Source organism: Dendrobates tinctorius, unplaced genomic scaffold, assembly GCF_039654945.1.
Source record: "Dendrobates tinctorius isolate UK_male_01 unplaced genomic scaffold, ASM3965494v1 ptg000175l, whole genome shotgun sequence".
In the NCBI taxonomy this organism is placed as follows: domain Eukaryota; kingdom Metazoa; phylum Chordata; class Amphibia; order Anura; family Dendrobatidae; genus Dendrobates; species Dendrobates tinctorius.
The window spans coordinates 7441191-7464986 of record NW_027361842.1 but is presented as its reverse complement, the minus strand read 5'-3'; positions in this window follow the sequence as shown (position 1 = coordinate 7464986).

Sequence of the window (23796 nt, the reverse complement as noted above, 5' to 3'; positions counted from 1 at the left end):
CAGGTAGCAGAGTGTAGGATGGACTGGAGCGGAGCCAGAGTGCTAGAGGGGAGGCCAGAGAGTAGGAGGTTGCAGTAGTCAAGGCGGGAGATGATAAGAGCATGCACTAGTGTTTTTATGATTTCGTGGTTGAGGAATGAGTGGATCCGGGAAATATTTTTGAGTTTGAGGCAGCAGGAGGAGGCGAGGGCTTGGATATGTGGTTTGAAAGAGAGCGCAGAGTCGAGGATCACCCCAAGGCACCGAGCGTGCGGGACTGGGGAAAGAAAGCAGCCATTGACATTGATGGATAGGTCTGGTGGAGGGGTAGAGCGAGATGGGGGAAAGATGATGAATTCTGTTTTGTCCATGTTCAGTTTGAGAAAGCGAGCAGAGAAGAAGGCTGAGATAGCAGACAGACATTGTTAAATGGATTTTGTTTCATTTGGTGCTGAAAAGGTTAATGACACTTTCTATGCTCACTAGAAACTTGCAGCTCCACCTCACAGCTGTTCACTTCCTCTAGCTATAAAATCTGGCCAGATCTTTTCTTTCTTGCCAGTGAAAGTTTTACTTCCTAGCTCCTTGCAGTTGCTGTGCTGAATTGGAGATTGTTGCTGCTGGAGATTGTTGCGTGTGTTTTTTGGGTGTATGCTTTTCTCATTGTCCTATTCTCATTTGGTATGTACATTCCTACCCTTCCCTATATATCTCTTTACCTTTGGTGAGTGTTTTGTAAGTTAGTTGCTTTTTGTTATCCCTGTTTGTCTTACCTCTTTATACACTAGCATTTCTGCTATCTACAGTCTGGTTAACCCCTTTACCCCTGAAGGTGGTTTGCAAATTAATGACCATTTTTTAGAATTCTGACCACAACAACTCTGGAATGCTTCAACGGATCCCGTGGATTATGATAATGCTTTTATGTTTCATATTGTACTTCATGTTAATGGTAAAATTTCTTTGATTTAAAATTTGAGAAAAAATACGGAAATTAGGTGAAAATTGTGAAAGTTTTGCAATTTTCAAGCTTTTAAAGTGCATCTACAGCATTTTATAATGCTGTAGATAAGCCCCAGTCCGACCTGTAAGATAAGAAAAATAAGTTTTATTAAACTCATATACTCACCCGGGGGGAGGGGGTTCGTGTGCAGTGCCTCTCTGTCCTTTCCTGGCGCGTATGCACTGCAGTACTTTGCTCTGCCCTCAAAGTACCCCTGCACAGACGTGTGATGCCAGGAGTGAGGAAGCAAGCAGGAGGGCGGTGTCGCAATAAGCAGGAGGTGCTGGACCTGCGACACCCATCGGACCGGACCGCCCCTACCAAGTGAGTATAATAAAACTTATTTTTCTTATCTTTCAGGTTGGACCAGGGGCCTTGTAGCAATATGTTATTGGAGCTACATTAATGCAGAACAAACAGCCACTCACATTTGCAACCAGAGCCCTTACAACAAAAGAGAATGGATATGCTCAGATTAAGAAGGCTGTGGTATTTGGGTTGGAGAAGTTTCAGCAATACACCTATGGTCGACGGGTAAGGCTACTTTCACACATCAGGTTTTCGGCGTCAGGCGCGATCCGGCGTCGTGCCGGAGCGCCGGATCCGGCAGATGTTTTGTAAAACCGGATGTGACGGATCCGTTTTTCTGCCGGATCCGTCTTGCTCTTGACAGACAAAACCGGATCCGTCTCATCCGGTTCATCTGGTTTTCAATCCGTTTTTCGACGGATTACGCCGGATCCGGTTTTTAAAATCGCCCCTTGTGGCCTTTCGAACGGGATTGGCTACTGAAAAACTATATATAGCGTGTTCCTACAGCCCTTCTTTGACAGGTTGTAGAGGAGAAAGTGCAGGTTGGAGAGAAGAGCAAGTTACTTGCGAAGATGGATGTTGTGATTGGAAATATTTTGAAGAATTTGGCGGATTTTTCAGCGGAGGCGAATCGTTTGAGGGTGATTGTTCTGGAGAAGGAGAGAGCGAGACAGCAGCGCATCAGGCATCGTAGACGACGTTTGTGGATCCACCCCATCACAGCCAAGAGAATGACGCGTGGGGTCTATTCTACACTCTGCATGGACCTTAGACGAAACCCGGATAAATTTTTTGGATATGTTCGGATGAAAATGGAGAATTTTGATTACTTGGTGGAGCGCATTGCACACCTCATAAGAAAAGCGGACACCTATTGCCGCTTCTCTGTTTCACCCGCAGAGCGTCTGATGGTGACTTTAAGGTAAGCCACATTTATTGTATATGCTCGCATCAGAGCACACTTTCACTGCAATCTTGTTGGTGGTAGTTTGCATCTCCAAGTGTTATAGCTGAGTTTTGGTATGTAATGCTATGATTTAAAACTAATTGATTGTTTTTTAATTCCCCACAGATTTCTTGCAACTGGAAAATCCCTTTCGTCACTGCATTTCCAGTACAGACTCGGGATTTCCACCATATCTGGAATAGTGAAGTACACATGCCGTGCACTGTGGGACTCCTTAGCTGAAGAGTTTTTACCAGAGCCCACAACAGAGAGGTGGATTGAAATTTCAGAAAAGTTTCAACAGATATGTCAGTTTCCAAACTGCTTGGGCGCTGTGGACGGGAGACATATCCGCATTGTAAAGCCAGCCAGATCGGGATCGGAATATTTCAATTACAAGAAATATTTTTCAATTGTCCTCATGGCCATCGCTGACGCGGAATACAAATTTATTGCTGTTGATATTGGGGCCTATGGCCGCTCCAATGACTCTCAAGTTTTCAAACTGTCTGCCATGGGGCGTAAACTGTATGGAAACACCTTCCAGTTCCCACCCCCTAGACCGCTGCCGCAAACATCTGGTCCACCTATGCCATTTGTCTGTGTAGGGGATGAAGCCTTCCAGCTGTCAGAACACCTTTTGAAACCGTACGGTAACAGAGGATTGTCAAGAACAAAACGCATTTTTAATTACCGCCTCACAAGAGCAAGAAGAATGGTTGAATGTACCTTTGGTATTCTGACAGCCAAATGGCGGGTCCTATTGACTGCGATCAACCTCAAGACAGAAACTGTGGATGAGGTGATCAAAGCTTGCGTGGTACTCCACAATTTTGTTATCTGCAAGGAACCCATTTCCATTGAGGACACCTCTGAAGAAACCACCTTGCAAGATTACCATGACATTACCACTAGAAGTTCTGTGACGGTTTCAGTAATGAGGGACAATTTTGCACTATACTTTATGTCATCTCAAGGCAGAGTACACTGGCAGGATGACAGAGTGTGAAAGATTTGTGCCCTAACCAAACTTGTGTACCTTCTGTACCAGCAGTATATACCTTTGCCAACCAAAGTTGGCTATCTTGTCATGGTCTTACTATTTTTACCTTTAGGCCACAGGTGTGTACCTGGTTGTGTTTTATGCAAAGTATTTCACCTTTTAACAAAAGTTGTGTACATTGTTAGGAAATCACCAACAATAAACACAACTTTTTAGGTGAAATACTTTGCTTCAAACACAACCAGGAACACAACTGTGGCAAAAAGCTAAAATTTACCCACAGTTATATACCTGGTTTTGAATATCTTTTTACCTTTGAAATACCCTGTATTTAACCTTTTTTTTAAACATAGTTCGCCGCAGAAAGAAATGACAGACAACCATTGTGAAACGATAATTTAACTTTTATTTAAAATATTTTTTTTTTGTAAAATGTTTTTAAAGTGCAAAAAACTTTTTTAATAAAGGTTTTAAACCCAATGGGCATTTTTATTAAAAAACACACATTACAAATCTGTGTAGTGTGGGGTGGAAATACTGCTGGAGGGGCTGCGGGACACTTCGACACTGGGAGTGTGGAGAGAGGACTGGGATCGTGGTGGGGAAGGAACAGTTAGAGGTGAAGGTGTGGAAAAAGCTACAGAATGGGTGGACATGTGGGAGGCAGAAGAGGTGGTGGGTGGTGGAGTGGAGGGTTGGGCAGGGACTGTAGGAGCAGATGATGTTGATGGCAAGTTGTATGGGGAAGGAGTTTGGTACGGGGAAGGAGTTTGGTATGGGGCAGGTTGCTGGAAGTGGGGAGATGTCTGGTACTGGGGAGGTTGCTGGTACTGGGGAGGTTGCTGGTATGTAATATGAGGGGGAGGATGGAAAGTGGCTGGAGGGGGTGCAGGTGGAGGAACTACTGGGGTGGGAGGAGGAGGTTGGGAGGTAACGTGCTGGAGAGCACCGTGGCATGAATGCATTACATGCATCTGCTGGGTAGGAGAGAGAGTTTCCATGCGCTCCACAACAGACCTAAAAAAGGTGTGGTTTGGCAAAGATCTTGCTTCTGAATGCATGGTTTGCAGAAGTGTCTTCACCTCCAGAATGCTGGAGTTGATCTGCTGAAAGCCTGCGGAGATTTGCTCTGACAAGACTTTTAGACAGTTCTGGAAAGATGCATTCAGATGCAAGAACTCTGGCGCATAAGTCTTTTCCTGACCCCTCTGCCGCTGCTGCCCAGTACCCGCAGGTGTACTAGAGGTGGCAGGGGCAGAAGGGTGGGGTAAAGGGAAAGCGACCTCCTCACCAGCAGCTTCATGTAATGTAGGCGGCCACGATGCTCCTGTGCTGGTGGATGGGACAGATGGGTCGAATGTGTGGGAAGGCTGGGAAGGTGCAGATGTACCGGGGCGGTCGAAGTCTCCCTCGGTGCCGGTCTCCTCAGGGATCGCCTCAGAAGGGTCCAATCGTGCAGGCTCCCGAGTGCTGCTCACCGTACTGTGGAATAAAGAGAAAAAAAAACAATTAAAATAGTGACATGGCATGGCCCTGGCTGAAAAAAAATTGTTACATCTAAACATTTTTTTTTCACATGTGGTGTGTAATATTTACCTTCTGGTGACCATTGTATCCCGGAGGAACAACAGGGCTCGTGCGTACTTGTACTTGCTCCTGCGTCCTCCAGATCCACTCAGGGCCCGCATCTCTTTATTGAACTCCTTCTTGAAACGATCCCTCACAGACCGCCACCGCTTCACAATTCTGTCCCCTGAAACGAGAAAGGACAAAGTGGTTAGTATACAACATCAGTGTTTCCCAAACTCCAGTCCTCATGGTCCCCAGGGGTCATGTTTTCAGGATTTCCATAGTAAATAGAAATCCTGAACACATGATCCGTGGGGACCACGAGGACTGGAGTTCGTGAAACACTGGTTTACATCAAGCAACCAGTACTGTATATACTTACGCTCTTTAATCTGGGCCCGAGCATCGAGGTCCTCCCAGCGGTCCACAAGGAGCGAACAGATTTCCTCCCAGAGTCGTCGGGTAACGATCAGGTCAGCATGGCGGCGGTCAGTTATATTCCATAGCGGCTCCCTTTCTCTGACGAGATCGATGAGGTGGTCCACATCAATTCCTCCATCCTCACCGTCTGAGTCGGGAGCACGCTGTGATGGCTGTTAAAGTAAAAGAGAAAAATAGCAAAATTAGTCACCACACTTAAGACATGAAATAAAAAGTGTACCAAAATTTCACTTAAATATTATACTTACACGCTGGTGACCGCCGCGTTGCTGTCGCCGACGACCCTGGGAGGCACTGTGAGGACCTCTTGGCCGAGCACCAGATTGGGAAGACTAGAGAAGAAAAGAAAAAAATTTATGTGTTTGGATGTAGGCATTTGTTTGCTGTGTGTGGTCTGCAGAACATTGTTTTCTATGTGTTGTGTGTAGTGTGATGTTGTGTTTCTGCGTTTGATGCAAAAAACTTACCAATTGTGAGCCCACTCCAGGTGTCTGTCCACCCCTTCCTTCTTCTTCTGGGAGCTCCTCTTCAGCTTGTGATTCCTGTTTTGAAATAAAATGCAATGAATAGACATATATTACAGAGATAATGGATTTTGGAAATAAAAACTTACCGTCAAACGCTGACGATGCGAGGGAGGGCTCCCAGAAGAAGATGTGCTGTCTTCCTGCTGGCCAGACTCCATGCCTGTGGGTGGTGCTACTGCTGCTGCAAGTGCTGCCAGTGCTGCCACTGCTGCTGCTGCTGCATCTCTTGGGCGGCTGTTGAATAAAGAGAAACAAAGGGCCAATGAATATCTTGATATTCCATGGCCCTAGTTTGGAGGAATGGGGGATTTGATAATTACCGTCTCTCATCTGCTGCTGGACTCCCCTCCCGTTGTTCAGCATGCTGCTCCATTTGGGGGGGTGGTGGTGCTGATGGTGCTGCTGCAGTGGTCTCCTGCCTTCTCCTGCGCCTGGTTGCTTTCTTGGGTGGCATGTTGGGTGTGGCTGAGGGTCCCACTGTCATGCTTTTATATATGTGTCTTGTGGGCAGAGCTACTGAGCATGCTCAGACCCAAAAAACCGGATCCGGCGCATTGCGGCGCTCATAGGCTTTCATTGTTTTTCGCCGGAGACAAAAAACGTTACAGTAGCCGTTTTTTCCAGACGCCGGATTGCGACACATTGCCGGATCCGGCGAAAACCGGATGAAACGCATGGCCATCCGGCACGATCCGGCGCTAATGCAAGTCAATGGGGGGGAAACCGGATCCGGCATTGCATTTCGCCGGATCCGGTTTTTGTCAAAGTGCCGGATCGCGCCTGACGGCGAAAACCTGATGTGTGAAACAGGCCTAAGAGTACAGTCGGATCACAAACCTTTGGAGAGCATTACAAAGAAACCACTACTGAATGCCCCAAAGAGACTACAGCGCATGCTGTTACGACTTCAGAAATATGATTTTGACATCAGTTAATGTCCAGGAAGAGACTTACTGATTGCAGATGCGCTGAGCAGAGCTTACCTTCCTATCACAAATGATGAGGAGAAAGACATTGAAACCATCAATATGTGTAACTATCTTGCAGTGTCAAAAGAAAAGTTGAAACAAATCCAGACTTTCACAGAGAAGGATAAAAGTCTCCAGAGTTTAAAGACTGTCATGTTGCAGGGCTGGCCAAAATACAAGCAACATGCTCCAAGGGAAGTTTCACCATTCTTCCACATAAGAGATGAATTGTCAGTGCAGCAAGGAATCATCTTTAAAGGAGACAGGGTGGTTATACCAGAAGTTCTCAGAAGAGACATACTGAAAACATTGCACTCTTCTCACTTAGGTATGGAAGGATGTCTACGTCGAGCGCGAGAATCTGTTTATTGGCCAGGTATGAATGACCACATTAAAAATTATATAGCACAATGTGAAATATGTGCATCCTGCAGTGATAAGCAACCAAAGGAGACATTGCAACCACATGAAATTCCACAAAGGCCATGGTCAAAAATAGGAATGGACTTGTTCACATGGAATGACAAAGACTACTTGATTACAGTGGACTATTTCTCTAACTTCTGGGAGGTTGATTTGTTGCAGGACTCAAGGGCGGGAACAGTGATTAAAAAACTCAAGGCCCATTTTGCCAGGTATGGCATTCCATATATAGTTTTCTCGGACAATGCGGCACAGTTTACTTCGGAAGAGTTCAAAACCTTCAGCAAGAAATGGGAATTTGAACACCAGACGTCTTCTCCCAGATATCCTCAGAGTAATGGGAAAGCAGAGCAGTAAAAACAGCCAAAAGACTCATGCAGAAAGCAAAACAAGCAGGTACTGATGTACAGTTAGGTCCATATATATTTGGACAGAGACAACATTTTACTAATTTTGGTTCTAGACATTACCACAATGAATTTTAAACAAAACAATTCAGATGCAGTTGAAGTTCAGACTTTCAGCTTTTATTTGAGGGTATCCACATTAAAATTGGATGAAGGGTTTAGGAGTTTCAGCAACTTAACATGTGCCACCCTGTTTTTAAAGGGACCAAAAGTAATTGGACAGATTAAATAATTGTAAATAAAATGTTCATTTCTAGTACTTGGTTGAAAACCCTTTGTTGCCAATGACTGTCTGAAGTCTTGAACTCATGGACATCACCAGACACTGTGTTTCCTCCTTTTTGATGCTCTGCCAGGCCTTCACTGCTGTGGTTTTCAGTTGCTGTTTGTGGGCCTTTCTGTCTAAAGTTTAGTCTTTAACAAGTGAAATGCACGCTCAATTGGGTTGAGATCAGGTGACTGACTTGGCCATTCAAGAATATTCCACTTCTTTGCTTTAGTAAACTCCTGGGTTGCTTTGGCTTTATGTTTTGGGTCATTGTCCATCTGTAGTATGAAACGACGACCAATCAGTTTGGCTGCATTTGGTTGGATCTGAGCACACAGTATGTCTCTGAATACCTCAGAATTCATTCGGCTGCTTCTGTCCTGTGTCACATCATCAATAAACACTAGTGACCCAGTGCCACTGGCAGCCATGCATGCCCAAGCCATCACACTGCCTCTGCAGATGGTGTGGTATGCTTTGGATCATGAGCTGTACCACGCCTTCGCCATACTTTTCTCTTTCCATCATTCTGGTAGAGGTTGATCTTGGTTTCATCTGTCCAAAGAATGTTCTTCCAGAACTGTGCTGGCTTTTTTAGATGTGTTTTAGCAAAGTCCAGTCTAGCCTTTTGATTCTTGATGCTTATGAGTGGCTTGCACCGTGCAGTGAACCCTCTGTATTTACTTTCATGCAGTCTTCTCTTTATGGTAGATTTGGGTATTGATACGCCTACCTCCTGAAGAGTGTTGTTCACTTGGTTGGCTGTTGTGAAGGGGTTTCTCTTCACCATGGAGATTATTCTGCGATCATCCACCACTGTTGTCTTCCGTGGGCGTCCAGGTCTTTTTGCATTGATGAGTTCACCAGTGCTTTCTTTCTTTCTCAGGATGTACCAAACTGTAGATTTTGCCACTCCTAATGTTGTAGCAATTTCTCGGGTGGTTTTTTTTTGCAGCTTAAGGATGACTTGTTTCACCTGCATGGAGAGCTCATTTGACTGCATGCTTCCTTCACAGCAAAACCTTCCAAATGCAAGCACCACACCTAAAATCAACTCCAGGCCTTTTATCTGCTTAATTGAGTATGACATAACGAAGGGATTGCCCACACCTGTCCATGAAATAGCCTTGGAGTCAATTGTCCAAATACTTTTGGTCCCTTTAAAAACAGGGTGGCACATGTTAAGGACCTGAAACTCCTAAACCCTTCATCCAATTTTAATGTGGATACCCTCAAATGAAAGCTGAAAGTCTGAACTTCAACTGCATCTGAATTGTTTTGTTTAAAATTCATTGTGGTAATGTCTAGAACCAAAATTAGAAAAATGTTGTCTCTGTCCAAATATATATGGACCTAACTGTATATATGGACCTGACTGTATATCTGTCTATACTGGATCATAGAAACACACCCACCCAAGGCCCAGACAGCAGTCCGGCACAGAGGCTCATGAGTAGGCGTACAAAGACACTCTTACCAACTGCTAGTCATCTGTTAAAGCCAAAGTTGCTGGGAAACATCAAAGCTAAAATACAAAAGAATCAAGATAGGCAAGCTTTCTATTACAATAAATCTGCAAAGGATCTGCCTGAGCTCCAGAGAAATGACAACATTCGGCTGCAGCCAAGCAGCACATTTGACAAACACTGGCAAAAGGCAAAAGTTGTCTAGAAACTAGGACCTCGGTCCTACGAAATTCTAACAGAGGAAGGAAGAAGACTAAGGAAAAATTGGAGGTATCTGAGGAAATCACAAGAAAGAGATGATTCATGGCCTTTTGAGCAGTATCCTGACACCCAAGACAACGAGGCAGCAAGTACAAGTCAAGTACCAACAGGGACAGCTGACCATCAGGGTGAGGATTCTGGCCAGAGACAGGCAATATCAGAAGGCATATTACCAGATGTAGACAGTGACACCTCTTAGAGCTGGCAGAATTATCAGAAAGCCGGCACACCTCAAGGATTATATCTAACTGGACTTATTATGTTATAGCTCTAGCTTGGTCATGGTATACATTGCTTATTAATTTTATTGTTCTTCCAGTTAAAAGAGAAATGATGTAGCAATATGTTATATGATGATGTGGCCTCTAGGGGTCTCACTACATTGATGTTTGTACTATAGAGTTTAAGAACTTGTTGGTTAGTTGTTGTTAGCAAACATCTTGTAATGGAGGAATGCTTCGCAAGTCTCATGTAATAAAAAGCCTGGAGATATCCGAGGAGTGTGATCCATGAAAGGAAACAAGTAACAGAACAGGCCTATCTACTGAATTATAGAATGCTGTAGATAAGCCCTGAAAGGCAGTGGTCGCATTGTAATGCGGCCAAAACAGATGACAGGCTCCCTTTAATTTTCATGCCCTTAAATCAGACAGTTATGTCACACAAAATAGTTAATAAATAACATTTCCCACATGTCTCCTTTACATCAGTACAATTTTGGAAACATAATTTTTTTTTGTTAGGACGTTATAAGGGTTAAGTTGACCAACAATTTTTCATTTTTCCAACAAAATTTACAAAACCACTTTTTTTAGAGAGCACATCACATTTGATGTCACTTTGAAGGGTCTATATGACAGAAAATACCCAAAAGTGACACCATTCTAAAAACCGCACCCTCAAGGTACTCAAAACCATATTCAAGAAGTCTATGAACCCTTCACATGCTTCACAGCAATTAATGGAATATGAAAGGAAAAAATGAATATTTAACTTTTTTTCACTACAATGTTACTTTAGACTCAATTTTTTTTATTTTCATAAAGTTAACAGGAGAAACTGGACCCCAAAAGTTGTTGTGCAATTTCTCCTGAGTATGCTGATACGTGGGATATGTGGGAGAAAAACATTGTTAGTGTACACAGCAGGGCTCGGAAAAGAAGGAACCCCGTTTGACTTTTTCAACGTAAAATTTGCTGGAATTGAGAGAGGATGCCATGTCGTGTTTGAAGAGCCCCTGATGATTCTAATAAGTGGAAACCCCCCACAAGTGAACCCATTTTGGAAACTAGGCACTCAAAAGAAAAATTGATTTGACAGTTCCTTTATTGTAAAAGGCATCCAGTTAAATATACTTCTTTAAACGTTTTCGGTCATACAATTGACAATTGTATGACCGAAAACGTTTAAAGAATAAAAGAAGTATATTTAACTGGATGCCTTTTCCAATAAAGGAACTGTAAAATCAATTTTTCTTTTGAGTGCCAAGTTTTTGTACTACATTGCTAGTTGGCTGGATACCCGACTTGTGCACCTCCCTCCACACTGAGTGCCGTGTTTTTTCTATTTTGCCATTTTGGAAACTAGACCCCTTAAGGAACTTCTCAAAATGTGTGGTGAGCACGCTGAACCCCTAAGTGTTTCACAAACATTTATAACGTACAGCCATGAAATAAAAAAATCAATTTTTTCGACAAAAATGATCATTTAGCCCCAATTTTTATTTTCACAGGAGTAACAGTGGAAATTGAACCCCAAAAGTTGTTGTGTAATTTCTCCTGAGTACGCTGATACTCCATATGTGGGAGAAAACCATTGTTTGGGCACGCGGCAAGACTTGTAAGTAGTGTTGAGCATTCCGATACTGCAAATATCGGGTATGGGCCGATATTCGCTGTATCGGAATTCCGATACCGGGTATCGATATTTTTACAATATCAGATACCGGAATTGGAAGTTCCCATAACGCAATGAGCCAGTGTTGTGGCTGTGATTGGCTGCTGAAATGATGTCATCATGATGCGCGGTCTGTGCGCATCATGATGCGTGGTCTGTGCGGGCCTGCCGGGGGTCTGTGCGGGCCTTCCGTGGGTCTGTGTGGGCTGCCGGGGGTCTGTGCGGGCTGCTGAGGGTCTGTGCGGACCTGCCGGGGGTCTGTGCGGGCTGCCGGGGGTCTGTGCGGGCCTGCCGGGGGTCTGTACGGGCCTGCCGAGGGTCTGTACAGGCCTGCCGGGGGTCTGTGCGAGCTGCCGGGGGGTCTGTGCGGGCCTGCCGGGGGTCTGTGTGGGCTGCTGGGGGTCTGTGTGGGCCTGCCGGGGGTCTGTATGGGCCTGCCGGGGTCTGTACGGGCCTGCCAGTGGTCTGTGCGGGCTGCCTGGGGTCTGTGTGGGCCTGCCGGGGGTTGTGTGTGTGTGCAGGCATCGTCCGATGGGACTACAAGTCCCATCGGGCTATGCCTGCTACAATGACAGTGATTGACACGTTAGCCAATGATGGGACAGTAGTAGTCCCAACATCCGGCTAATGTGTTGAATGTAAAAAATAAAAAACATACATACTACATACTACATACATACAACATTCATACAACATACATACTACATATATACTACATTCATACAACATACATACTACATTCATACAACATACATACATACATACTGCATACATACTACATATATACTACATTCATACAACATACATACATTCTACATATATACTACATTCATACAACATACATACATACATACTACATATATACTACATTCATACAACATAGATACATACTTGCTACATACTACATTCATACAACATACATACATACATACTACATACATACTACATATATACTACATTCATACAACATACATACATACATACTACATATATACTACATTCATACAACATGGATACATACATACTACATACTTCATTCATACAACATACATACATACATACTACATACATACTACATATATACTACATTCATACAACATACATACATACTACATACATACTACATTCATACAACATACATACATGCATACTACATCCATACTACATATATACTACATTCATACAACATACATACATACTACATATATACTACATTCATACAACATACATACTACATATATACTACATTCATACAACATACATACACATACATACTACATACATACTACATTCATACAACATACATACATACATGCTACATACATACTACATATATACTACATTCATACAACATACATACATACATACATACATACTACATACAAACTACATACAATACATTCATACAATACATACATACATATAGACATACAGTACATATAACATGGAGTACATATTCACCATCACTTGTCACTTTGATCCCCGAAGCCAGTGTCATCTCACTGTAAAAAATATTAAAATAACAAACAAGCAATATACTCCCTGATCCACAGAAATCCACGAGTGTCCCACGACGTTCTCCTGCGGTGCATCACTGAGAGGTTACTATAGTTCACTGGTCTCACTTTATGTCAAAAGCTGAGGGGGAACTTTCTCACACAGCAATGCCAAAAGTGAGACTAGGGACTATTTTTTTACAGTGGCGGAAGAATACCTACCTACCGTCATTGTATTGGTGGGGCCCCTAGAGAGTGGTGGCATAAGCTGATGCTGCTGTTCTCCACGGGAGATCGTCGTGGGACACTCGTGGATTTCTGCGAATCAGTGAGTATATAGGTTGCTTGTTACTTTAATATTTTTTAAAGATGACACTGGCTTCGGGGATCAAAGTGATAAGTGATGGTGAGTATGTACTCTATGTTATATGTACTGTATGTCTATATGTATGTGGTATGAATGTAGTATATATGTAGTATGTATGTATGTTGTATGTCTGTAGCATGTTTTATGTATGTTGTATGTATGTAGTATGTATGTAGTATGTACTATGTATGTATGTTGTATGAATGTAGCATATATGTAGTATGTATGTTGTATGTATGTTGTATGAATGTAGTATATATGTAGTATGTATGTAGCATGTAGTATGTATGCATGTTGTATGAATGTAGTATATATGTAGTATGTATGTTGCATGTATGTTGTATGTATGTTGAATGAATGTAATATATATGAAGTATGTATGTAGTATGTATGTATGTATGTACTGTATGTTGTATGACCGTAGTATATATGTAGTATGTATATAGTATGTATGTATGTAGTATATATGAATCATGTATGTAGTATGTAGTATGTATGTATGTTGTATGAATGTAGTATATATGAAGTATGTATGTAGTATGTACTATGTATGTATTTTGTATGAATGTAGTATAAATGTAGTATGTATGTAGTATGTATGTTTTGTTTTTTTTTACATTCAACACATTAGCCGGATGATGGGACTACTACTGTCCCATCATTGGCTAATGTGTCAATCACTGTCATTGTAGCAGGCATCGCCCGATGGGACTTGTAGTCCCATCGGACGATGCCTGCACACACACACAACCCCTGGCAGGCCCGCACAGACCCCCGGCAGCCCACACAGACCCCCGGCAGGCCAGTACAGACCCCCAGCAGGCCTGCACAGACCCCTGACAGCCCACACAGACCCCCGGCAGGCCCGTACAGACCCCCGGCAGCCCGTACAGACCCCCGGCAGGCCCGCACAGACCCCCGGCAGCCCGCACAGACCCCCGACAGGCCCGCACAGACCCCCGGCAGGCCTGCACAGACCCCCGAGAGGCCCGCACAGACCCCCGAGAGGCCTGTACAGACCCCACCCACACACACAGACACGCACAGTGTCCGCCCACGCACCGCCCACACTCTTCCCCCCTCCCGAACTGGATGTACAAGTAAAGAAAGGGGTTTTTATAATTCCGATATTTCTGTCCCATTGACTTGAGTGGGGTTTCCGGTATCGGAATCGGCGATACCCTATACTTTTTGGGTATCGGCCGATCCAATCCGATCCGATACTTCACGGTATCGGATGGTATCGCTCAACATTACTCGTAAGGAAAGGAGTGACGTTTTGGAATGCAGGCTTTGATGGAATTGTCTGCGGGCGTCATGTTGCATTTGCACAGCCCCTGATGTACCTAAACAGTGGAAATGCCCACCAAGTGCCCCTTTTTGGAACTGACCTACTGTTTCCCGGTACGTTAATTTTATAATGTAGTGGCATAAGTGAGTTGTGTTGTGCTTGTCAGGTTGTCATACGTCAGTTGTGTAAGTCAGAAATGAATTTAGTAGTCCTTGGAGGTGTAGTACAGTCTGAAGCATTCTTTTGTACACATCCCTCTTGTCCTTGTACTTGACCACCAGCAGGTGGTCGCTACATTAGGCTCTGCTGTCACCCCTTCTGAGCACCTGCCCAATTAGCATTTTCAGGAGGCCTCTCTGATTTTGCAGACAGTACCGCAGATTGGAACCTCACGCAAAGACAGACTCGAAGAGTGTGATGCCGTGAAAACCTTGATCCAGCTGTGGGTGCACCAAATCCCACACAATTTTCCCACTCACTCCCAGTACAGGGGGGGCAGTCAGTAGGTAAAATCCGGGTATCCTTTCCTTCATAAACTCTAAACCTGTGAGTATACCCTGAGGTACTCTGACACAGCTTATAGATAGTGTTGAGCGATACCGTCCGATATTGAGAAATATCGAATCCGATTGGATCGGCCGATATCCAAAAAGTATCGGTTATCGCCGAATCCGATCCCGGAAGTCCCATTCAAGTCAATGGGACCGAAATATCAGAATTAAAAAAAACCCTTTCTTTCCTTGTAGGTTAATTCTACATGAAGAAAAACAACTAAGAATAATGTAGAATGTATTGGGGGAGGTGGAGGAGACATTAAAGGCATAGAGGTTTAGCCCAATCAAATGGAATAGCAGGAATTAATTTTTTTTTAAGACATTCGGAGTTACAAAGATATTGACTATGTTAACCTCTTTTATATTTTGTCAGATATGTATGTTTCACTACTTCCATGCTCTTCACCTTCTTTTTTACTTCTCCCACACTTTCTCCTTCATCATCCTCAGCAGCAGCATCTTTTTCATCAACTTCTTCTTCACCTTATTCATCTTCTTCTTCTGCACCTTCTTCCTATTATTCTTTTTTTACATTCTTCATATTCTTCTTATTCAACTATTATTCTTCTTCATATTCTACTACTTCATCTTCTTCCTATTCTACTTCATCATATTCTAATTTGTGACAGTCATTCCTGTGGTTGTTATCTATAAAAGTTTGAAGATTACACCTTCCGTTCTGCCTGTCACAAAAGATTTACAACAGGAATTGTCCACGTTCAGTTTGGCCTGCAGCAGCAGGCATTTGCCAGGGGCACCACGAGGAGGAACGGACTCACCCCCATACACTGCTTAGTCTTCTTCTGCTTATAATTTAGATAATATCATTTGCTCTGATTTTTAGTCTTATGCTTAATGTTCTTCTGCTTTTGGTTTTTCTGCTTCTTGGTCTTCTGTCTCTTGTTGTTCTGCATCTTGATGGCTGTCTTCATGTTCTTTGTCCTCTTGGTCATCTTCTTCAGGGTCATCTTTTCGGTCTTCTTCGGTGTGGTCTTCAGGGTCGTCGAGATCCAGAGTGAGATTCAAAAACCATTTCCACAAGCTCGAACTTGGAAAAGTAGCAGAAGGTACAAGAAGGCTGAGGAACTGCTGAGAACCAGCTGACGGTACTGGAACCCGGATGGCTAGCAGAAGCTGCAAGAGCAAATGGAAGTAGCGAGGACCAGCTGACGGTGCTGGAACCCGGAGGGGCAGCATAAGGAACAAGAGCCAGTGGCACAACCGTGGACCAGCTGACGGTGCTGGAACACGGTTACTAAGCAGGAGGTACCTGTGCTAGAAAGCACTACCAAGGACCAGCAGACGTTGCTGGAACTTGGATACCGAGAAGGAGGCCCCTCAGCCAAACGCACTGCCGAGAACCAGCTGACAGTGCTGGAACCTGGATGGTTAGCAGAAGGAACAAGAGCAAATGGAACTAGCGAGGACCAGCTGACGGTGCTGGAACCCGGAGGGGCAGCAGAAGGAACAAGAGCCAATGGCACAACCGTGGACCAGCTGATGGTGCTGGAACCCGGAGGGGCAACATAAGGAACAAGAGTCAATGGCACAACCGTGGAGCAGCTGACGGTGCTGGAACACGGTTACTAAGCAGGAGGTACCTGTGCTACAAAGCACTACCAAGGACCAGCAGCAGATGTTGCTGGAACTCGGATACCGAGAAGGAGGCATCTAGGCCAAAGGCACTGCCGAGAACCAGCTGACGGTGCTGGAACCTGGATGGGTAGCAGAAGCTGCAAGAGCAAATGGAACTAGCGAGGACCAGCTGATGGTGCTGGAATCCGAAGGGGCAGCAGAAGGAACAAGAGCCAATGGCACAACCATGGACCAGCTGACGGTGCTGGAACCTGGTTACTAAGCAGGAGGTACCTGTGCTACAAAGCACTACCAAGGACCAGCAGACATTGCTGGAACTCAGATACCGAGAAGGAGGCACGTCAGCCAAAGGCACTGCCGAGAGCCAGCTGACGGTGCTGGAACCCGGATGGGTAGCAGAAGGTACCCATGAAAAACAAAGTTGCAAGGAAGCGACCCAGCCGCAGTTACCGAAACCCACAGTGCTACAGGGGGTGCTTGTCCTATTGGCACTACAGAACCAGCCTTTATTACCAGAATCCGCAGCCCACATAGGAAGCACCAAAACTGCAGGCACCATAGACTCGGCTAACCCGACCGCAACACGACAGGACAACGTATTGGTGGCAAAGTGACGTTGACACTACCCGGAAACAGCAGGCGTGCTGGACCCAGGCTGGGCAGGAGGGAGATCCCGTGCCAAAGACACTGCCGAGAACCAGCTGACGGTGCTGGAACACGGAGGGGTAGCAGAAGCTACAAGAGTCAATGGAACTACCGAGAATCAGCTGATGTGCTGGAACCCAGAGTGGCAGCAGAAGGAACAAGAGCCAATGGCACAACCTTGGACCAGCTGACGGTGCTGGAACCTGGTTACTAAGCAGGAAGTACCTGTGCTACAAAGCACTACCAAGGACCAGCAGACGTTGCTGGAACTCGGATACCGAGAAGGAGGCACCTCAGCTAAAGGAACTGCCGAGAACCAGCTGATGGTGCTGGAACCCGGATGGGTAGTAGAAGGTACCCATGAAAAACAAAGTTGCAAGGCCGCGAGCCAGCCGCAGTTACCGAAACCCACAGTCCTACAGGGGGTGCTTGTCCTATTGGCACTACGGAGCCAGCCTTTATTACCAGAACCCGCAGCCCACATAGGAAGCACCAAAACTGCAGGCACCATAGACTCGGCTAACCCGACCGCAACACGACAGGACAACGTATTGGTGGCAAAGTGACGTTGACACTACCCGGAAACAGCAGGCGTGCTGGACCCAGGCTGGGCAGGAGGGAGTACCCGTGCCAGACACTTCTGAGCAGCAACTGGCGATTTTGGAGCCCAGGGTCAATCAGACTGTAGGCTGAGGCCTAATTTCATCAAGTTTAATATCTGTTGTAGACTAGTACTGATTTTAAACGTGCTCCAACTAGGCCTCTGGCTCCACTCTGTCTCTAGTATTTACCCTGGCCTCCAACACCGCAAGTTGCTGCTCAGAAGTGGCGTCTGCACAATCAACACTTGTTCCTGTGTTATTGGGGTTTAGTAACGTCTGCTGATCCCCTGATGTGTGTCCGGCAATGTCTCCTGCTCTGTCCACATTCCCATTACTAGTAGTGGGAATGTGGACAGAGCAGGAGACATTGCCGGACACACATCAGGGGTTCAGCAGACGTAACTGAACCCCAGTAACACAGGAACAAGTGTTGATTGTGCAGACGGCACTTCTGAGCATAAACTGGCGGGGTTGGAGGCCAGGGGAAATACTAGAGACAGAGTGGAGCCAGAGGCCTAATTGGAGCACGTTTGAAATCAGTAGTAGTGTGAATGTTGAGGCAGCAGGAGACTTTGCCGTCCACACAGCAGGGGAGCAGCAGGCATTACTGAACCCCACTAACACTGGAGCATGTGTTTTTCTCTGTGCAGATGGCACTTCTGAGCAACAAGTGGCTGTGTTGAAACCCAGGATCAATCATGGAGCAGGCTGAGGCCTAATTGCAGAAAGTTGTATATGTGATGTAGTTTGAATGTGGAGGCAGCAGAAGATATTGCCTGTAATGAGGTCTACCAAGCTGGGGTACCTCTTTCAGTACCTGTCATGTCGGACGCTGTTCACACCACAGCGTCCGGCAGGCAGAGGTAGTTCCACCTCCAGCCACTATAGCCTCAGTGGCGCCGACCTGATCTTCAGGCTCTCGGGGGTTAATCCTGCTGGAGACCAGGTTGGATGGTTAGTCACGCCCACGGTCTTTAAATAGTCATGCTGGCCTATGGGCGTCGCCCATTATAGCTTGTGTTTCATACCAAGTGGTTCCGGTCTGGAGTGGAGGTGTTGCAGAGAGAGAGATTCGTATCTGGTGTCGTATGATCCGTCGTTATCCTTTCTCCTTCCCATATTTGTGTTTAGTTGTGCCCTGTTCACATTACTGTATATTCCTGTGTGTGTGCGGCGCAGTGCAGTTTAAGTTCTCCCTGTCTGTCTTTATTTGTGTGGGGGCTTTGGTGGTGTGTCTCCTCACTGGGTGGAGGGTGGAGGGTTAAGTGCAGGGCTGAGCAGGAGACAAGGAAAGGTTGGAGGCTCAGGCATTTGCACCATCAGCAAAAACCCTGAGTTGAGGGTCAGACAGGGTTTCCCCTAGTTATAGGGACATCACAGGGCCCCCGGGTATTACAGCCTTAGTGGGACTAAGCCCCACGTGACAGTACCACCCCGTGTTTTCGGAGGTCCGCTCTGCGTTGGCTGGAGTCTGAATGAATGACGCTGGCTGGAATTCCTTGGTTACATGGGCGCATATAAAAGATCACTGCTTCTCCATGTATTTACAGTCTGACAACACTTTACTCACAGGACACAGAATATATCACACAGATACAGAGGGCCGGCCAATAGAAAAGCGGCAGGCCAGACATACATTACAAAAGCCGCAGGTGGCCGGAGCCTGCCGATGTTTACTGTGGGAATTACAAAGGTGGGGGGAGGGTAGACAAAAGGAGAATATCGTGTCCTCTCTGCCCAGGGGTCGCAGCCTGTGAACTGATGCATTAAGGACATGCATCTCACATGGAACCTATTATACATACATATAACTGCACAACATATTCTGGGTGCTGAGTGGTTCTTTAACACGTAACACGGCTCCCCTTTTCAGTGACGCGATCGGCATACACAGTCTGATCCTCAACGGATCGGTTTGGGGATGACCGAAGTTTTTGGGGTTGGTACAAGTTCCGTTTGTCGACTTAGTCCATCGGCGTTACCGTTTTGTTTGCCGGGTCTGTGGTGGATGGTGAAGTCCAGAGGTTGTAGGGCTAAACTCCACCGCAGCAATCTGGCGTTGTCTCCGGAGACCCGATTAAGCCAGACTAGGGGATTATGGTCCGTTAAGAGGGAAAACTGTCGTCCATACAAATATGGTTGCAACTTCTTGAGTGCCCATACTACCGCCAGGCACTCATTCTTGATGGCCGCGTAGCTTACTTCACGGGGCAGTAGTTTCCGACTCAGTTAAGCTACCAGGTGTTCTTGGCCGTTCTGCCCGATTTGGCTCAGTACTACCCCCAATCCAAACATAGAAGCGTCTGTGTGAACAAGGAAATGTTTAGTTGGATCAGGTGTGGCCAATACAGAGGTATTGGTGAGGGTGTCCTTTAGTTGGCGGAAGGCTTCCTCACACTCTGAGGTCCAAGTTACCTTGCGGGGTTGGTTCTTACGGGTCAGATCAGTGAGGGGCTTGGCTACGCTGCTGTAATGGGGAATGAATTTCCTGTAATACCCCGCTGTCCCTAGAAACACCATGACCTGGGTTTTAGTGCGTGGGATGGGCCACTTGGCTATGGCCTCAATCTTGGCTGGTTCTGGTCGCTGCTTCCCACTTCCCACCCAATGCCCTAAATACTGAACCTTTGCTTTGCCCACGTGACACTTGTTTGGGTTCAGGGTGATTCCGGCCTGGTGGATCCTGTCCAATACTGTCTCTAGGTGATTTAGATGCTCGTCCCATGTCGCACTGTAGATGGCGATGTCGTCCAGGTAGGCACAAGCATAGTCCTGGAGACCTTCCAGAAGCCGGTCAGCCAGCCTTTGGAAGGTCGCCGGGGCATTCTTATCCCGAATGGTATAACTCGAAACTGGAATAAGGCGAACGGGGTGACAAATGCCGACTTGGGAATAGCGTCAGGACTAAGGGGAATCTGCCAGTAGCCTTTGCATAGATCGATGGTGGTCAAATACTTTGCCCCCGCCAGCCGGTCTAACAACTCATCCACACGCGGCATGGGGTATGCATCCGTCACTGTTTTCTCATTGAGCCTACGATAGTCTACACAAAACCGTGTAGTCCCATCCTTCTTGGGCACTAACACTACGGGGGATGCCCAGGGACTATCTGACTCCTAAACGCAGCATCTCTTGTATCTCTTGTCGCATCCACTCTCGTACAGACTCAGGGACGCGGAAGGGGTTTTGTCGCAGGGGGGTCTGATCCTGGGTCTCAACCTTGTGTTGTGCCAGGCGAGTGTACCCTGGTCTCCCCGAAAACATCCTCTGTCGCTGCCTGAACAACTCCTCCGCCTGCTGTCTCTCCCGGGGGCCTAGGTCTTCACCAAAGTGTACCTGGTCCCATGTTTTAGACTGAGTCCTTTCCCCTAAGACATCCGGCAAGGGAAGTCCGGCTAAATCCTCTGCTTCAGGTGCACAGATGGCCACTACCTCTTCAGGACGCTCCCGGTAGGGCTTCAGCATATTCACGTGGAACATGCGGATAACCCTGGGGTCGTCACAATCGGCGACATTATAGATTGTGTCGGCTATTTTCCCCACTACCTGGTAGGGCCCCTGCCATGCAGCTTGAAACTTATTCTGCTTAGTGGGCTCTAACACCAGGACCTTCTGTCCTATTTCCAAAGTGCGCTCTCTGGCCCTCCGATCGTACCATATGCGCTGGCGCCGCTGGGTCGCCTGCGTGTTCTCACATATAGCCTGAGTCAGCTCCTGTAGGCGGTCCCGGAATTCCAGCACATAGGGTACAATAGGTACCCCTTCTATGAGGCCCTCTCCTTCCCAGTGTTCCAGCACTAAGTCTAGGGGTCCCCTTACCCGTTTCCCGTATACCAGCTCAAACGGGGAGAACCCCGTGGATTCTTGGGGCACCTCCCGATAGGCAAACAGGAGGTGTGGCAAGAATTTCTCCCAGTCCCTGTATGTCCTGGTAAAAGTCCCAATGAGCTGTTTTAATGTCCTGTTAAAGCGTTCACACAACCCATTGGTTTGCGGGTGGTACGGGCGCTTCTAATGGACTTTACGCCGCACAACTTACACAGTTGGTTGGTCACCTCTGCTGTAAACTGGGTACCCGGGTCCGAGATAATCTCCAGGGGAAATCCAACCCGTGAGAACACCTGAAGCAGGGCGGCCTCCATCGTCTCTGCCAGTATGTTAGGTAACGCAACTGCCTCTGGATACCATGTGGCATAATCTATCACTGTCAATATATACTTTTTCCCTGACGGACTGGGTTTGGCTAACGGCCCTATCAGATCGACCGCTACTCGGCTAAATGGTTCCTCCACAATGGGGAGGGGGCGTAATTTGGCCTTGCATCGATCCCCCCTCTTGCCAATGCGCTGGCAACTGTCACAGGTCTGGCAGTACTGACGAACATCATAGGTTACCCCCGGCCAAAAGAAGTTTTGTGTCAGACGATGCCTGGTGTGACTGACGCCAAAGTGCCCGGCTAAGGGTATGTCATGAGAGATTCGCAGTAGCTCCTGCCTATACTTCTTGGGAACTACCAGCTGTCGTTTTATAGTAGGGCTCGTCCCTGTGTGGTGCTGCTCTGTGATCCGGTAGAGGAGTCCCTGCTTCCATACAAACTGTTCCCCTTCCAGTACCCCTCTCCCCTCCTGTTCCTATCCCTCTAATGAAGGATCCTCCAGTAACTCCCTCTTTAATTCATCTGGGGTGGCCCAAGAAATGTGTCTGGCTATGGGAATACGTGTAGGGCTGGGATGTCTTACCTGGGCCTCCTCTGAGTGTGATTCCGCCTCCGCAGATCGAGCTTGTCTCTGGGTGGTCACAGGATATGTCTCAGCCAGAGGGGCCACCGAGAATGCAGACAACATGGGCCCCAAGTCATTTCCCAGCAAGACATCTGCAGGCAAATCCTCCATCAAGCCGACCTCAACAAGGCCATCCCCGACTCCCCAGTTCAGGTGAATCCTGGCAGTGGGCAGTCGTTGTATGGCTCCCCCTGCTACACGGACTGCCACTGTCCGGTCCGTCTTCTCTTGGTCCCGGACGAGATGAGGCTTCACAAGGGTCAAAGTTGCTCCGGAATCTCTTAGTCCCTGCATACGTTTCCCATTAACCCACACGACCTGTCGATGCTGTTGTCGATTATCTGCCCGGGCTGCCTGCACGGGGTCTACTTCATGCAGCATTTCCTCCATCTCTTCCACCCCTTGGTTAGTCGTAGCCCCCAATGCCGGGTCAGGTTCACCTTGGTAGCAGTGTACAGCAGCCCGGCTGAAGGTAGCTGTTCCCGCCTTTGGCCACTGGGTATGCTGAGTCCGGTTGGGACATTGTCTTTGCAGGTGGCCCAGCTGATGGCAGGTGTGGCATCGCCCCCAGGGGGACTGTGGTAGGCCGGGTTTCTAGCTGGTCCCAATACAATCTTTGGTGGTTTGGGGCCCTCCAGGTCCATGTGCCCCTAGTGACCATCTTTGATCCTGACAACTGCGGCCTCCTGGAATCATGATGTTCATCGGCCAGACGAGCGGCTTCCTCAAGAGTCGTTGGCCGCTTGTCCCGAAGCCATTCCTGTGTCTCGGGGGTTAGTCCATTAAAGAATCGTTCTAACAAGAAGAGCTGGAGGACGTCCTCCTTAGTGGTTGCTTGGCTCCCTTGTACCCACTGTAGCAGTGACCGCCGTAATTTTCAGGCCCATTCAGCATGGGTATCGGTTACGCGCTTTATAAGTCCGCGGAACTTTTGGCGGTATGCCTCTGGTGTCAGCGCATACCGGGCCAAGATCACTTCTTTGATCCGCTCATAG